This window comes from Hyperolius riggenbachi, chromosome 2 (genome assembly GCF_040937935.1).
Source record: "Hyperolius riggenbachi isolate aHypRig1 chromosome 2, aHypRig1.pri, whole genome shotgun sequence".
In the NCBI taxonomy this organism is placed as follows: Eukaryota; Metazoa; Chordata; class Amphibia; order Anura; family Hyperoliidae; genus Hyperolius; species Hyperolius riggenbachi.
The window spans coordinates 405,731,765-405,750,370 of NC_090647.1; positions in this window are offsets into that span (position 1 = coordinate 405,731,765).

Consider the following 18,606-nt stretch of genomic DNA (forward strand, 5'->3'; position numbering starts at 1 on the left):
CGCTTTTAAATAAAAACCTAAAAACAATAACACCAAAAGCAAGCAGTAATTTAATAAAAGTAAGGAAGCGAAATTCACTAAAAGAGAGCGAGAATAAAATTAAAAGGTCTTTTCCAAGACCTCGTTGAGCCCATCGGGCACCAAACTTCTGATAATTTGTATCCAATACATCTCCCGTCGTTTCAGGATCTCAAAGGGTGTGGAAGAGATGGTGAGAGTGCTTCAATAAATGTGATGTTTAACAAGTGTGGGTCTTTGTTGTGGTGAGTGCCGAAGTGCCGTGATACGCTGTGCAGGGGAAAATTATTGATAATGTTGCGTTTATGTTGTCCTATTCTAGTACGGATGGTTTGTGTTGTACGGCCTATGTATTGCAAGTTGCAGGGCATGAGATCAAATAGATTACATTCTTTGTTTCACATGAGATGGGTTGCTTGATGGGATATTGATTAGAGGTGGTAGTTGATGAGAATGTGGTTGTAATATTCACAAATGGGCATGCCAGGCATTGAGGGTTGTTACAAGGAGAAGAACCTGGGGGGGATGAAGATAGGGTAGGGTCGTCTACATTCGCGGTTGGTTGCGTTTTGAGTCTGCTAGATGCCAATAGGCTACGGAGATTAGGTGCACGTCTAAACGTGAGCTGTGGAGTGTTGGAAATGGAAGAACTTAGGTATGGGTCTGTTGTCAGGATATCGCATCGCGATTCTAGGATGGACCTGGTGTTTTTATGTTGTGCACTGTATCTAGTAATGAAACGTGTAAACATACATATATCCAGGCACATCGCCTCTAGTTAGGACATTAAATAAATTATTAGGGAAAGGGAGGTGCTGAAGGGGGTGTGGCTAGAAACAGCAAAAATCAATTAACCCTTCGCACACTCACATGCAAATGTTCAAACAAATGCATTCACAGATTTACTCATCCAGGCACAACTGTTATCCCTACAGCTAAATTAAAAGCCAGGGTTTTTAGTTCACAGAAGAATGCATTCTTATGCTTAGTCACCTATACTGCGTAGAAGTACCCAGGTAAACATAGGTGTCCTAACTCTGGCCCTGTAACATGCATAGTGCAGACATGCAAACACATTCATTGCATCAAACCTATCAATGGATTAGGAGCACACATCCTAACTTCCTCTCCTGGGAAAGACAGTGCATCTTACCAATCGCACAAGGGAGCTAATGTTATGTGTCCATGTGCACCATGCGCATACACCAGCATAAGCTGTCTGCATGCTGACAAACATACAGGGGAAGGGGGGAGTGCACCGAATTGGACCCTAGCCACAGGGGTCAATGATAAGAATAAACATACATATATCCAGGCACATTGCCTCTAGTTAGGACATTAAATAAATTATTAGGGAAAGGGAGGTGCTGAAGGGGGTGTGGCTAGAAACAGCAAAAATCAATTAACCCTTCGCACACTCACATGTAAATGTTCAAACAAATGCATTCACAGATTTACTCATCCAGGCACAACTGTTATCCCTACAGCTAAATTAAAAGCCAGGGTTTTAGTTCACAGAAGAATGCATTCTTATGCTTAGTCACCTATACTGCGTAGAAGTACCCAGGTAAACATAGGTGTCCTAACTCTGGCCCTGTAACATGCATAGTGCAGACATGCAAACACATTCATTGCATCAAACCTATCAATGGATTAGGAGCACACATCCTAACTTCCTCTCCTGGGAAAGACAGTGCATCTTACCAATCGCACAAGGGAGCTAATGTTATGTGTCCATGTGCACCATGCGCATACACCAGCATAAGCTGTCTGCATGCTGACAAACATACAGGGGAAGGGGGGAGTGCACCGAATTGGACCCTAGCCACAGGGGTCAATGATAAGAATAAACATACATATATCCAGGCACATTGCCTCTAGTTAGGACATTAAATAAATGATTAGGGAAAGGGAGGTGCTGAAGGGGGTGTGGCTAGAAACAGCAAAAATCAATTAACCCTTCGCACACTCACATGCAAATGTTCAAACAAATGCATTCACAGATTTACTCATCCAGGCACAACTGTTATCCCTACAGCTAAATTAAAAGCCAGGGTTTTAGTTCACAGAAGAATGCATTCTTATGCTTAGTCACCTATACTGCGTAGAAGTACCCAGGTAAACATAGGTGTCCTAACTCTGGCCCTGTAACATGCATAGTGCAGACATGCAAACACATTCATTGCATCAAACCTATCAATGGATTAGGAGCACACATCCTAACTTCCTCTCCTGGGAAAGACAGTGCATCTTACCAATCGAACAAGGGAGCTAATGTTATGTGTCCATGTGCACCATGCGCATACACCAGCATAAGCTGTCTGCATGCTGACAAACATACAGGGGAAGGGGGGAGTGCACCGAATTGGACCCTAGCCACAGGGGTCAATGATAAGAATAAACATACATATATCCAGGCACATCGCCTCTAGTTAGGACATTAAATAAATTATTAGGGAAAGGGAGGTGCTGAAGGGGGTGTGGCTAGAAACAGCAAAAATCAATTAACCCTTCGCACACTCACATGCAAATGTTCAAACAAATGCATTCACAGATTTACTCATCCAGGCACAACTGTTATCCCTACAACTAAATTAAAAGCCAGGGTTTTAGTTCACAGGAGAATGCATTCTTATGCTTAGTCACCTATACTGCGTAGAAGTACCCAGGTAAACATAGGTGTCCTAACTCTGGCCCTGTAACATGCATAGTGCAGACATGCAAACACATTCATTGCATCAAACCTATCAATGGATTAGGAGCACACATCCTAACTTCCTCTCCTGGGAAAGACAGTGCATCTTACCAATCGCACAAGGGAGCTAATGTTATGTGTCCATGTGCACCATGCGCATACACCAGCATAAGCTGTCTGCATGCTGACAAACATACAGGGGAAGGGGGAAGTGCACCGAATTGGACCCTAGCCACAGGGGTCAATGATAAGAATAAACATACATATATCCAGGCACATCGCCTCTAGTTAGGACATTAAATAAATGATTAGGGAAAGGGAGGTGCTGAAGGGGGTGTGGCTAGAAACAGCAAAAATCAATTAACCCTTCGCACACTCACATGTAAATGTTCAAACAAATGCATTCACAGATTTACTCTTCCAGGCACAACTGTTATCCCTACAGCTAAATTAAAAGCCAGGGTTTTAGTTCACAGAAGAATGCATTCTTATGCTTAGTCACCTATACTGCGTAGAAGTACCCAGGTAAACATAGGTGTTCTAACTCTGGCCCTGTAACATGCATAGTGCAGACATGCAAACACATTCATTGCATCAAACCTATCAATGGATTAGGAGCACACATCCTAACTTCCTCTCCTGGGAAAGACAGTGCATCTTACCAATCGCACAAGGGAGCTAATGTTATGTGTCCATGTGCACCATGCGCATACACCAGCATAAGCTGTCTGCATGCTGACAAACATACAGGGGAAGGGGGGAGTGCACCGAATTGGACCCTAGCCACAGGGGTCAATGATAAGAATAAACATACATATATCCAGGCACATTGCCTCTAGTTAGGACATTAAATAAATGATTAGGGAAAGGGAGGTGCTGAAGGGGGTGTGGCTAGAAACAGCAAAAATCAATTAACCCTTCGCACACTCACATGCAAATGTTCAAACAAATGCATTCACAGATTTACTCATCCAGGCACAACTGTTATCCCTACAGCTAAATTAAAAGCCAGGGTTTTAGTTCACAGAAGAATGCATTCTTATGCTTAGTCACCTATACTGCGTAGAAGTACCCAGGTAAACATAGGTGTCCTAACTCTGGCCCTGTAACATGCATAGTGCAGACATGCAAACACATTCATTGCATCAAACCTATCAATGGATTAGGAGCACACATCCTAACTTCCTCTCCTGGGAAAGACAGTGCATCTTACCAATCGCACAAGGGAGCTAATGTTATGTGTCCATGTGCACCATGCGCATACACCAGCATAAGCTGTCTGCATGCTGACAAACATACAGGGGAAGGGGGGAGTGCACCGAATTGGACCCTAGCCACAGGGGTCAATGATAAGAATAAACATACATATATCCAGGCACATCGCCTCTAGTTAGGACATTAAATAAATTATTAGGGAAAGGGAGGTGCTGAAGGGGGTGTGGCTAGAAACAGCAAAAATCAATTAACCCTTCGCACACTCACATGCAAATGTTCAAACAAATGCATTCACAGATTTACTCATCCAGGCACAACTGTTATCCCTACAACTAAATTAAAAGCCAGGGTTTTAGTTCACAGGAGAATGCATTCTTATGCTTAGTCACCTATACTGCGTAGAAGTACCCAGGTAAACATAGGTGTCCTAACTCTGGCCCTGTAACATGCATAGTGCAGACATGCAAACACATTCATTGCATCAAACCTATCAATGGATTAGGAGCACACATCCTAACTTCCTCTCCTGGGAAAGACAGTGCATCTTACCAATCGCACAAGGGAGCTAATGTTATGTGTCCATGTGCACCATGCGCATACACCAGCATAAGCTGTCTGCATGCTGACAAACATACAGGGGAAGGGGGGAGTGCACCGAATTGGACCCTAGCCACAGGGGTCAATGATAAGAATAAACATACATATATCCAGGCACATCGCCTCTAGTTAGGACATTAAATAAATTATTGGGGAAAGGGAGGTGCTGAATGGGGTGTGGCTAGAAACAGCAAAAATCAATTAACCCTTTGCACACTCACATGCAAATGTTCAAACAAATGCATTCACAGATTTACTCATCCAGGCACAACTGTTATCCCTACAGCTAAATTAAAAGCCAGGGTTTTAGTTCACAGAAGAATGCATTCTTATGCTTAGTCACCTATACTGCGTAGAAGTACCCAGGTAAACATTAGGTGCACGTCTAAACGTGAGCTGTGGAGTGTTGGAAATGGAAGATCTTAGGTATGGGTCTGTTGTCAGGATATCCCATCGCGATTCTAGGATGGACCTGGTGTTTTTATGTTGTGCACTGTATCTAGTAATGAAACGTGGGTGTAGGGCGGCAGTATCTGTATTAGGGTAAGTATTGTTCGGAACCTTGGACGGAATAGTGGCTTTATATTTGGCATCTTTTATTAATTTTTTGGGATATTGTCTGTCAAGGAATTTATTGGTAATGGTAATGGATTGTTCATGATAGTCTCTGGCTTCAGTACAATTGCGATGAATGCGGCGATATTGACTGTAGGGTGTGTTTGTGGTCCAGGGGCGATGATGAAAACTGTCAAAATTTATAAAATTATTGGCGTCCACTTTTTAAAAAAAAAGTCTTAGTTTTTATGCAGTTGGATTCTATGAAAAGGGTTAAATCTAGGAAATCAATGGTTGTGGGATGGTGTTGTGATGTGAATTCAAGTCCAGCTGGATTTTTATTTAGGAATTCTAGAAAGGACGGTATGGATTTTGGATCCCCTCGCCAAATGAGAATAAGGTCGTCAATATATCTCTTATATAATACTATGTTATGTCTAAATGGATGGTCGGGGGTGAAGAGGATATGTTCAAGGTAGCCCATGGATAAATTGACGTAGGAAGGTGCAAATGAGCTGCCCATGGCTGTTCCGGTGCGTTGATGATAGAAATTGTCCAAAAAGGAAAATGTATTGTGGTTAAGGATGAAATCTGCGCAATGTACAATGAAATGTTTTTGGGAGGTGGGCAAGTTGGAGTCTTGACTTAAAAAATGACTGATAGCTGCTGGGCCAAATGTGTGGGGAATATTAGTATAGAGGGATGATACATCACATGATAGCCAATAAAAGTCTGTGTCCCAGTGTTGATGTTTGAGGAGTTGAATGAGGTGCTGGGAGTCTTTGAGATATGAAGGAAGGGTCTGTACATGTATTTGCAAATGTTTATCTATAAAGCGGGAGAGATTACTGGTGGTGGAGTTGATGCCAGAGATAATGGGTCGGCCAGGGGGTTTTATCAGGGTCTTATGGATTTTGGGCAGGTAATAAAAGAAAGGCGTCTTGGGCTGTTGGTTTATAATAAAATTACGTTCATTTTTGGTTAACATGCCGGATAAGTAGGCCTCATTAATGAATGTTTTGAGTATTTTATTGTAGTCAGGTGTTGGGTCAATGTCTAGTTTGTCATAATGATCCGTATTGTTTAAGAGTCTGAAAGCCTCTTCTAAGTAGTCTCGTTTGTTCAAGATCACTACTCCACCACCTTTATCGGCTGGCTTTATTACCAGGTCATGATTTTGTTTTAATTGGGCGAGGGTCTGTTTTTCTCTGGTTGTCAGGTTGGATTTTTTTGGTGTTAAGAAATTAAGTTTCTGTAAATCTTCTAGTACCATAGTATAGAAAGTTTGGATATGGTTACCTTTTGATGCTGTTGGATAAAATCGGGACCTACCCTTGAGTTGTGTAGAGATGAATTTTTCTGTTTGCACTTCACCGGGATCAATGGTGACTATGGGAAGAGTGTCATGATTGGTGACAATAATGGGATTATTGGGGTTTTGGGTTTGTGTTTTAAAATTCTTAATGGCAAAATGTCTTTTTAATGTCAGTTTACGGGTGAATGCATTAAGGTCTGCAAACAGTTCGGAAAGATTGGAATAATTTGTAGGGCAGTAAGAGAGGCCTTTTTCAAGCAGTTTGGTTTCATGAAAGGAAAGGGTGTGGTCTGAGAGATTGAAAATGCATTTTGTAACAGGAGCAATGGGGATGCATTGGTCTAGGTGATTAATGGTTCCTTTTTGTCTCTTTTTTCTTTTACCTCTACATCCCCATTTTTCTAAATCTAGTAGCGGTCTCTTGATTGATTGTTTGAATTTGAACGGGGCATGTGTGGCTGTGGGGCTGGGAATAGGGAGGATGAGAGTGTTCTTGGTCAAGGTTGAAGGAAGTTCTAAAAAAGGACTCGTAGATCCCAAGGATTTGTGTGTGTTTTCAACAGGGCCGTTTTGGATGAGGCTGCAGGTGGTTGTTGCTTTCGGAGAGGGTGCCAGATAAGTGGGTGGAATCTGTGCGGGGGTGGGTGAGTCATGTATGGTGATCTGCGATGCCTGAAGGTCATCAGGAGAATCTTCATCTGATCTGTTTTGTGTTAGGGTATGGCAAATAGTTATGGGAGGGGGACCTGACAGGAATTGGTAAATTGGTGATTTTTGAGGTTTAAAGTGGATTCGTCCAGATTTGGAAAGAAGGGTACTTTTTTATTTTTATTTTTGGTTTGGGTAGTTCTTTGCGGTTTAGGTTTAGTCAAGGTGATCGTGTTGAGGGCCTTTTTGGGGAGAGGGTTTCCGGTTGGCTTAGTTGGTTGAAGTTCTTTCCTAACCTCAGTGTGATTAGCTGAGTCGACATGATTGGGTAGAGTGTTCATTTTGTCGGGTATTTTCACAGGTAAAATCAATTTTGGTTGTAGGGAAGATTCTATGCCTTTCTTTGGGGCTGAAACTGGGGGGAGGGGGATCTTAGGAAATAGGGTTTTTTCTAACAGGGTGGTGTGTGCAAAGCTAAATTTTGGTGGGTTATAGGCTGGGGGTGGAGGAATGGGGGTGGTGAGTGCTTGCGTGGGGGGTGGGAAAGTGGTAGGTGGTACTGGAAATGGAGGTGGGTAAGATGGAAAAATGTGTGCAGGTGGTGGTTTAGGTGGTGGGACCTTCAAGCTCATTAGTGGTGGTGGGGGGGGGCAGTTGGTGTTGGGTTTGGTGTTGGGGGATAGGTTGGAGGGAACCTGGTCTTACGTTCCCTTTCCCTATGTTCTGCATAAGCCAACCTATCCCTATTGAGTTTCCTGAGTTTGGCATCAATTGTGTCCAATTCAAATTTCTTGATACGGGAGACGAGATTGGACATAAGGGGCTGGTATTGCTTGCTCTTTGTGTATAAGGCTAGTGTATTTTTGGTTTCGGAAATGATGGGCTGAAGGGCTTCAATAAGGAGGGTCCTTTTTCTGATGATACGTTCCATCATTCCTCCCATACAGAACTCTAAATAATCATACCACTCTTCCGTATATAGCGGATCTTTGGGGAATGTTGACAGAGTTTTAATTCTAATCCCATCTGGGGATATTTTTTCTTCAATATAAGTCTTTTGCATGGCTATGTCCGCCTGATTAAAGAACTCATCCTTTAGTGCTGCTTCTAGTTTTTGAAAGATTGGCTTTAGGTCTATCTCTGGGATGGGATCTGTTTCATTCACAGGTGCAGAGGGATCTGGTGTGGACTCGGCTTGAGAACGAAATTGTGCCAGCAGGCAGGTCCGGTGGGTTTCTCGGTCGTTGATAAAATCCATGTCGGGTTTGGGCTGCAATCGGTGTCGTCACTCCACCAGGAGTCGCAGAGGAGAAAGTACTTGTAAAAACAAAACAGAGGACACCAAGAGCCCAATAGTGCAATATTGTCTGGTAAGCTCAATATATAATGTAAAGTCAAAGGTTCTTATACTCACAAAGGTGGGTTACCATCAGGTAACCACTTGACAGGCAGGTGGGGAGTATTAGTACCTGACCCCACTCAGGTATAAAAGTCGCTCTCTGTAGATAGGAAAATGGGGAAAGAACCCCTCCACCAGGGGTGGACTTAATCGTGCTGTAATATGTACGAACAGAGGCGCCAAGAAGAGTAAAACAATGTTCTAAAAATAATAAAAAGAGGGAAGTCGAGGTGGACTTACCTCCCTCTGGTAGTGGACATATACTCAAATGCAGAGTAAAAAATATACAATTTATTCACAGCTCCATAAAATCGCAATGCGTTTCGCGGTCAACAATCCCGCTTCATCAGGCAGTACAGGAGCATATAAAACTGTAACAGATACAAGCATGCAAATCAATATACCACAGATATGGACCATTAGCTCAAAAATATAAAAATGTGAATACAAATTTATGCGAAGCAACTCGGTATTTTTAAGATAAAAAAACCTTGTGTTGTGGAAACTGCATGCATCTACAAGCATGCATATCAATAAGCCACAGATATGGACCATTAGCTCAAAAATATAGAAGTGTGAATACAAGTTTATGCGAAGCAACTAAAAAGTGTCATGTGAATCATATTGCCTTTTGGAGTAATTGGACTGTGCAAAAAAACTAGACAATAGGATAAAAGTGCAATGCTTAAAAGATTGTTCATGGGCAAAAGTGCAGTGCTTATCACATTCAATAGAAGGGGTCTAAAGTGCTACGTCATGTATCCCTTGCAGACACAAAAAAAGCAATCAGTGGGCTCTCTGCCAAGAGTAGCCTCTTACCTGGTTCAGGTCCATAAAGCGTGTGAGCGCCTCTGTGAGGACGGGCTTCATGTTGAGTTCTATATATAAATAAGCTATGTCTAGCAAGTGGCCAATGGGAGTGTGACACGCATGCAGAATACACGCCCCCATGGTCACCAGCCAAACACAAAATGGGGGCGGGTGCGACGTTAATGTCACATTAGTGGTGGCGGCCATTTCTTTGGTGGAACTAATATACATGTATGGAGAGTGCAGTGAAAAAGGTCACATCATAGGTGGCGGCCATATTTTTGGTTGGAAACAATGTAAGGTGTGGAGAAAAAAAGTCACATCATTGGTGGCGGCCATGTTGTAGGTTGGAAACACTGCAGTGATGAGGTCGCATTACCCTTGGCGGCCATCTTTAGGGTTTTAAAGTGTCACACTAAAAATAAAAGGTTTATTAAATAGAGGTCAAGTACAGTAGAAAAGAAAAATTGGATCATAATAATAAATTAATAAAAAAATAAATAATCATAAATTTAAAAATAAAAAAAAAATAAAAAAATACATTAAAAAATATAATAAATAAATAAAAATAAATGAAAATATACACGTACACACATATATATATATATATACACATACACACACACACACACATACACATATATATATATATATATATATATATATATATATACATATATATATATATATATATATATATATATATATATATATATATATACACACACATACACAAATACATACACATACATATATATACATATATACACACACACACACACACACACTCACACACACGAAACTACATATATATACACATACACATATACACACATACATACATACACATACATAAATGGGGAAGGGGCAAATAGGAGGATAGGGTGATTTGGGTGTATGAAGGGATTATTTTGGGCACAAATCGGTTGCAGCGCTTTTAAATAAAAACCTAAAAACAATAGCACCAAAAGCAAGCAGTAATTTAATAAAAGTAAGGAAGCGAAATTCACTAAAAGAGAGCGAGAATAAAATTAAAAGGTCTTTTCCAAGACCTCGTTGAGCCCATCGGGCACCAAACTTCTGATAATTTGTATCCAATACATCTCCCGTCGTTTCAGGATCTCAAAGGGGTGTGGAAGAGATGGTGAGAATGCTTCAATAAATGTAATGGTTAGCAAGTGTGGGTCTTTGTTGTGGTGAGTGCCGAAGTGCCGTGATACGCTGTGCAGGGGAAAATTATTGATAATGTTGCGTTTATGTTGTCCTATTCTAGTACGGATGGTTTGGGGTTCTTTCCCCATTTTCCTATCTACAGAGAGTGACTTTTATACCTGAGTGGGGTCAGGTACTAATACTCCCCACCTGCCTGTCAAGTGGTTACCTGATGGTAACCCACCTTTGTGAGTATAAGAACCTTTGACTTAACATTATATATTGAGCTTACCAGACAATATTGCACTTTTGGGCTCTTGGTGTCCTCTGTTTTGTTTTTACAAGATTTCAAACTGCAAGGGCATACAATCAAAATATTGATATTAGACTACCTCCTGCAGCTGTTCAATCCAGTCAATGTCTCTTAAAATGCTCCTCTTCTGTGTAGTGTCATTGCTAATCCATGTAACTAGATCAGTCAATTAATCAAGCATCCTCAAGCTATGTAGCATTTAACTTTTCCAGTGAAATAAATATGTTAGGTACCTTCCTCCTTTTTATGATTTAAATCATAAGTGGTATTCTTCTTCCATGCTCCATTTAAGCCAAATAGCTTGAATTATTTAAGGGTTTATAATAGCGTAAAAATTAGTATGATACTCAGATCTCAAACTGCAAGGGCATACAATCAAAATATTGATATTAGACTGCCTCCTGCAGCTGTTCGATCCAGTCAATTTCTCTTAAAATTTTCCTCTTCTGTGTTGTCTCGCTGCTAATGCTTTCAGCTAGATCATTTGATTAATCAAGCATCCTTAAGCTATGTAGCATTTAACTTCTCCAGCGAAATAGATCTGTCAGGTACCTTCCTCCTTTTTATGATTTACATCATAAGTGGTATTCTTCTTCCACGCTATAGTTAGGCCAAAATGCTGAAATTCTTCCAGGGTTTATAATAGCGCAAAAAATTGCATGATACTCAGATTTCAAACTGCAAGGGCATACAATCAAAATATTGATATTAGACTGCCTCCTGCAGCTGTTCGGTCCAGTCAACTTCTGTTTTAGGGCTCATTTTCATCGGGGTAAAACGCACTTCTTATTTGTAAGTGTTTACATGTATTTTACATTTTTAAATTCTCTGCGATAGTGGTCCTTTAAGAACCAGAAAGAAATCATTTTTAAAATCCTTAAGTTAAAGTAAAACCTGCTTCCTGGAGGTCTTCTTTAGTTTTGTGGCCTGAGTGATGTACCTCGGGACAGGAAGAAAAAAAAAACACACTAAAATTGATGACTTGGGCCACAGAACTGATCACGCATTTTTTTTTAAGTAAGAGTCTTTTGGTTAATCCAGTTGGCAAAAATTAAACATTTTGCCAACAGGATTGTAAGCCCGCCCACCAGCGACAAGGTAGGCTTTCTTTGGGCGGGGCCTACACTACACTACGCTGGCCTACTCTTATTGGTGCTAGTCACCCTGAAAGCTAAATTGATGACTTGGGCCACAGAACTGATCACGCATTTTTTTTTTAAGTAAGAGTCTCTTGGTTAGGGTTAAATAGCTAAACACGATAAATAGCTAAAACAGTGTCACCACCGCTGTAAAAAAAATTGTAGCACATTCAAATTCTAAACCAGGTGTACACTTACTCTTTCACTTTGTATGGCCTCCTCCTCCCCAATGCCATACCAGTCCTCTCCAGATAAGTAGTAATTTTTAGCACATTCATTATTCCACTTGGAATGGATGACCAAACATTTTATCACATTTATTAACATTTTAACAAAAACATCAATCTTAGAATTTTTTTTAAACTTATAAAAACAGTTGGGCATTATAATTCTAAAAAAAAATATTGAAGGAGAGTCTACTCACGTGACCTAGGCTATTTCTTGACCTAAATGCCTGAGCAACTTCAATAAGTGATCTCTTCCACCTTCTGTACCATGATTAATGCGACATTAAGCTGGTGTGTTTGTCATCTCAGAAGCGAATCCAAAGCTTTCATTCTTGAAGTCCCATCAAACTCCAAAAAGAGGGAAGAAAAAAATGCATTGGTTCTTCTAATTGGTTGCCAAAGTTCAGAGACTTCCTCCTACAGCTGTTCCATCTAGTCAACCTCTCCTTAAAATGTTCTTCTCCTGTGTTGTCTCACTGCCAATGCTTTCAGCTAGATCAGTCGATTAATCCAGCATCCTCAACCTATGTAGCATTTAACTTCTCCAGTGAAATCTGTAAGGTACCTTCCTACTTTCTACGATTCACATCATAAGTAGTATTCTTCTTCCAAGCTCTATTGAGGCCAAAAAGCTTAAATTCTTCCAGGGTTTATAATAATGCAAAAAAAAAATAAAAAATCACACAATACTCAGACTTCAAACTGCAAGGGCATACAATAAAAATATTGATATTAGACTGCCTCCTGCAGCTGTTCGATCCAGTCAACTTCTTTTAAAATGTTCCTCTTCTGTGTTGTCTCACTGCTAATGCTTTCAGCTAAATTAATCGATTATTTCAGCGTCCTCTAGCTATGTAGCATTTAACTTTTCCAGTGAAATAAATCTATCAGGTACCTTCCTCCTTTTTGTGTTTTACGTCATAAGTGGTATTCTTCTTCCACGCTCCATTCAGGCCAAAAAGCTTGAATTCTTCCAGGGTATATAATAGCGCAAAAAAATCGTATGATACTCAGATTTCAAACTGCAAGGGCATACAATCAAAATATTGATATTAGACTGCCTCCTGCAGCTGTTTGATCCAGTCAACTTCTCTTAAAATGTTCCTCTTCTGTGTTGTCTCACTGCTAATGCTTTCAGCTAGATTAGTCTAATAATCCAGCGTCATCAAGCTATGTAGCATTCAATTTCTTTGGTAAAATACATCGGTCAAGTACCTTTCTTATTTTTAGGAAATGCTGCATAAGTGCTCTTTTTCTTCCACGCTTCATCAAGGCCAAAAAGCTGAAATTCTTCAAGGTTGGATTTTACAGCAAAAAAGTTGCACGGTACTCGGATTTCAAATTGCTAGGGCATACAATCAACATATTGACATTAATTAAAAGTGAAAAAGTAAGTTTACATGATAAATAGCTAAAACAGTGTCACCACTGCTGTAAAAAAAATTGTAGCACAATCAAATTCTAAACCAGGTGTAAACTTACTCTTACTCTATAATTCTAAAAAAATATTAAAGGAGAGTCTACTCACATGACCTAGGCTATTTCTTCACCTAAATGTCTGAGCAACTTCAATAACTGATCTCTTCCACCTTCTGTACCATGATTCATGTGACATAAACCTGGTGTGTTTGTCATCTCAGAAGCGAATCCAAAGCTTTCATCCTTGGAGTCCCATCAAACTCAAAAAAAAGGGAAGAAAAATAATACAATACAATACAATAACATTTGTAAAGCGCTTTTCTCCCATAGGACTCAAAGCGCAAAAATATGAATCCGTTGTTCTAATTGGTTGCCAAAGTTCAGAGATTTCCTCCTGCAGCTGTTCCATCTAGCCAACTTCTCCTTAAAATGTTTTTCTCCTGTGTTGTCTCACTACCAATGCTTTTAGCTAGATCAGTCTAATAATCCAGCGTCCTCAAGCTATGTGGCATTTAACTTCTCCAGTGAAATAAATCTGTTAGGTACCTTCCTTCTTTTTATGATTCATATCAGAAGTGGTATTCTTCTTCCATGCTCCAATGAGGCCAAAAAGCTGAAATTCATCCAGGGTTTATAATAACGCCAAACATCGCACGATACTCGGATTTTAAATTGCAAGGGCATACAATCAACATATTGACATTGATTAAAAGTGAAAAAGTAAGTTTACACGATAAATAGCAAATACAGTGTCACCACTGCTGTAAAAAACAATAGTAGCACATTCAAATTGTAAACCAGATGTAAACTTACTCTTTCACTTTGTATGGCCTCCTCCCCCCCCAATTCCATACCAGTCCCCTCCAGATAAGTAGTAATTTTTGGCACATGTATTATTCCACTTGGAATGGATGACCAAAAATGTTACCACATTTATTAACATTTTAACAAAAACCTCAATTTTAGTATTTTTTTTAAACCAATAAAAACATTTGGGCATTATGATTCTAAAAAAAATATTGAAGGAGAGTCTACTCACATGACCTAGGCTATTTCTTGACCTAAATGCCTGAGCAACTTCAATAACTGACCTCTTCCACCTTCTGTACCATGATTAATGCGACATAAAGCTGGTGTGTTTGTCATCTCAGAAACAAATCCAGAGCTTTCATTCTTGGAGTCCCATCAAACGCCAAAATATCACTTTAACCACTCTGCGACCGCCTAACGCAGGATTGCAGGTGGCAGAGTGGCTTCCTCATTCCTTGCTCACGCCAGGTGGCATGATCTTGCCAGAATTGAGATTTGCAGGGAATGAGCGCTCGCTCGAGCACGCGTTCCCTGCTGTAAACAAAGCGGAGCTTCTTCATCAGCCTGTCAGTCACAATCGGAGCTGGTAAGCTGATTTAAAGACATAAACAGCTAATAAATATGTGTACAGTGCTGCAATCTAGTGCATCACTGTACAGAGGACAGCCCTGTCACTTAACTGCCCCCCCTAATGGCTGTAAAGATCGCAACAGCAATCAGAGACCACCCAAAGAAAGCTCTATTAGTGGGTAGAAAAGGAGGTAAAATTAATTTGGGTGCTAAGTTGTATGACTGAGCAATAAACCGTTAAAGTTGTAAAGTGTGGAAATGTAAACAATGGCCTGGTCACTAGAGGGGTATAAACGTGTTCCTCAGGTGCTTAAAGGACCACTATCGTGAACATTGTAAAATTTAAAATACGTGTAAACACATACAGATAGGAAGTACATTTCTTCCAGAGTAAAATGAGCCCTTAATTACATTTCTCCTATGTTGCTGTCACTTACAGTGGGTAGGAGAAATCTGGTAGAACCGACAGGTTTTGGACTAGCCCATCTCCTAGTGGTGGGTTGTTAAAAGCACTCAGGGAATGGCAGTTGCTCCGTCTAACTGCTTAAAAAGTGTGCAGCGAGCAGGGAGGCCAGAATCTTTATATAAAATTATTTTTAAGGAGTGTCTTTAAAAGTTATAAAGGCCATGCTGAGAATCCCCCATGAAGAGATGGACTAGACCAAAACCTTTTGGTTCTGTCAAATTGTTACTACCTACTGTAAGTGACAGCAAGATGGGAGAAAAGTAATTTAGGGCTCATTTTCATCGGGGTAAAACGCACTTCTTATTTGTAAGTGTTTACATGTATTTTACATTTTTAAATTCTCTGCGATAGTGGTCCTTTAAGAACCACAAAGAAATCATTTTTAAAATCCTTAAGTTAAAGTAAAACCTGCTTCCTGGAAGTCTTCTTTAGTTTTGTCGCCTGTGTGATGTACCTTGGGACAGGAAGAAAAAAACCACACTAAAATTGATGACTTGGGCCACAGAACTGATCACGCATTTTTTTTTTAAGTAAGAGTCTTTTGGTTAATCCAGTTGGCAAGAATTAAACATTTTGCCAACAGGATTGTAAGCCCGCCCACCAGCGACAAGGTAGACTCTCTTCGGGCGGGGCCTACACTACACTATGCTGGCCTACTCTTATTGGTGCTAGTCACCCTGAAAGCTAAATTGATGACTTGGGCCACAGAACTGATCACGCATTTTTTTTTTAAGTAAGAGTCTTTTGGTTAGGGTTAAATAGCTAAACACGATAAATAGCTAAAACAGTGTCACCACTGCTGTAAAAAAAATTGTAGCACATTCAAATTCTAAACCAGGTGTACACTTACTCTTTCACTTTGTATGGCCTCCTCCTCCCCAATGCCATACCAGTCCTCTCCAGATAAGTAGTAATTTTTGGCACATTCATTACTCCACTTGAAATGGATGACCAAAAATGTTACCAGATTTATTAACATTTTAACGAAAACCTCAATCTTAGTATTTTTTTTAAACTTATAAAAACAGTTGGGCACTATAATTCTAAAAAAAATATTGAAGGAGAGTCTACTCACGTGACCTAGGCTATTTCTTGACCTAAATGCCTGAGCAACTTCAATAAGTGACCTCTTCCACCTTCTGTACCATGATTAATGCGACATTAAGCTGGTGTGTTTGTCATCTCAGAAGCGAATCCAAAGCTTTCATTCTTGAAGTCCCATCAAACTCCAAAAAGAGGGAAGAAAAAAATGCATTGGTTCTTCTAATTGGTTGCCAAAGTTCAGAGACTTCCTCCTACAGCTGTTCCATCTAGTCAACCTCTCCTTAAAATGTTCTTCTCCTGTGTTGTCTCACTGCCAATGCTTTCAGCTAGATCAGTCGATTAATCCAGCATCCTCAACCTATGTAGCATTTAACTTCTCCAGTGAAATCTGTAAGGTACCTTCCTACTTTCTACGATTCACATCATAAGTAGTATTCTTCTTCCAAGCTCTATTGAGGCCAAAAAGCTTACATTCTTCCAGGGTTTATAATAATGCAAAAAAAAAAAAAAAAAAAAATCGCACAATACTCAGATTTCAAACTGCAAGGGCATACAATCAAAATATTGATATTAGACTGCCTCCTGCAGCTGTTCGATCCAGTCAACTTCTCTTAAAATGTTCCTCTTCTGTGTTGTCTCACTGCTAATGCTTTCAGCTAGATTAGTCTAATAATCCAGCGTCCTCAAGCTATGTAGCATTTAACGTTTCCAGTGAAATAAATCTGTCAGGTACCTTCCTCCTTTTTTGTGATTTACATCATAAGTGGTATTCTTCTTCCACGCTCCATTTAGGCCAAAAAGCTTGAATTCTTCCAGAGTTTATAATAGCGCAAAAAAAATTGTATGATACTCAGATTTCAAACTGCAAGGGCATACAATCAAAATATTGATATTAGACTGCCTCCTGCAGCTGTTTGATCCAGTGAACTTCTCTTAAAATGTTCCTCTTCTGTGTTGTCTCACTGCTAATGCTTTCAGCTAGATCAGTCGATTAATTCAGCGTCCTCTAGCTATGTAGCATTTAACTTTTCCAGTGAAATAAATCTGTCAGGTACCTTCCTCCTTTTTGTGTTTTACGTCATAAGTAGTATTCTTCTTCCACGCTCAATTCAGGCCAAAAACTTGAATTCTTCCAGGGTATATAATAGCGCAAAAAAATCGTATGATACTCAGATTTCAAACTGCAAGGGCATACAATCAAAATATTGATATTAGACTGCCTCCTGCAGCTGTTTGATCCAGTCAACTTCTCGTGTTGTCTCACTGCTAATGCTTTTAGCTAGATTAGTCTAATAATCCAGCATCCTCAAGCTATGTAGCATTCAATTTCTTTGGTAAAATACATTGGTCAAGTACCTTCCTTATTTTTAGGAAATGCTGCATAAGTTATTATTATTATTATTATTTAGTATTTATATAGCGCCGACATATTACGCAGCGCTGTACAGTGTCTATATATATCTTGTCACTAACTGTCCCTCAAAGGAGCTCACAATCTAATCAGTACCATTCCCATATGTCTATATTATGTAGTGTAAGTACTGTAGTCTAGGGCCAATTTTTTTAGGGGGAGCCAATTAACTTATCCGTATGTTTTTGGAATGTGGGAGGAAACCGGGGTGCCCGGAGGAAACCCACGCAGACACGGAGAGAACATACAAACTCTTTGCAGATAGTGCCCTGGCTGGGATTCGAACCTGGGGACCCAGCGCTGCAAGGCGAGAGCGCTAACCACTACGCCACCGTGCTCTTTTTCTTCCACGCTTCATCAAGGCCAAAAAGCTGAAATTCTTCAAGGTTGGATTTTACAGCAAAAAAATCGCACGGTACTCGGATTTCAAATTGCAAGGGCATACAGTCCACATATTGACATTAATTAAAAGTGAAAAAGTAAGTTTACATGATAAATAGCTAAAACAGTGTCACCACTGCTGTAAAAAAGAATTGTAGCACAATCAAATTCTAAACCAGGTGTAAACTTACTCTTTCACTCTGTATGGCCTCCTCCTCCCCAATGCCATACCAGTCCTCTCCAGATAAGTAGTAATTTTTGGCACATTCATTATTCCACTTGGAATGGATGACCAAAAATTTTACCACATTTATTAACATTTTAACAAAAACATCAATCTTAGTTGTTGTTTTTTTAACCGATAAAAACAGTTGGGAATTATAATTCTAAAAAAATATTAAAGGAGAGTCTACTCACATGAC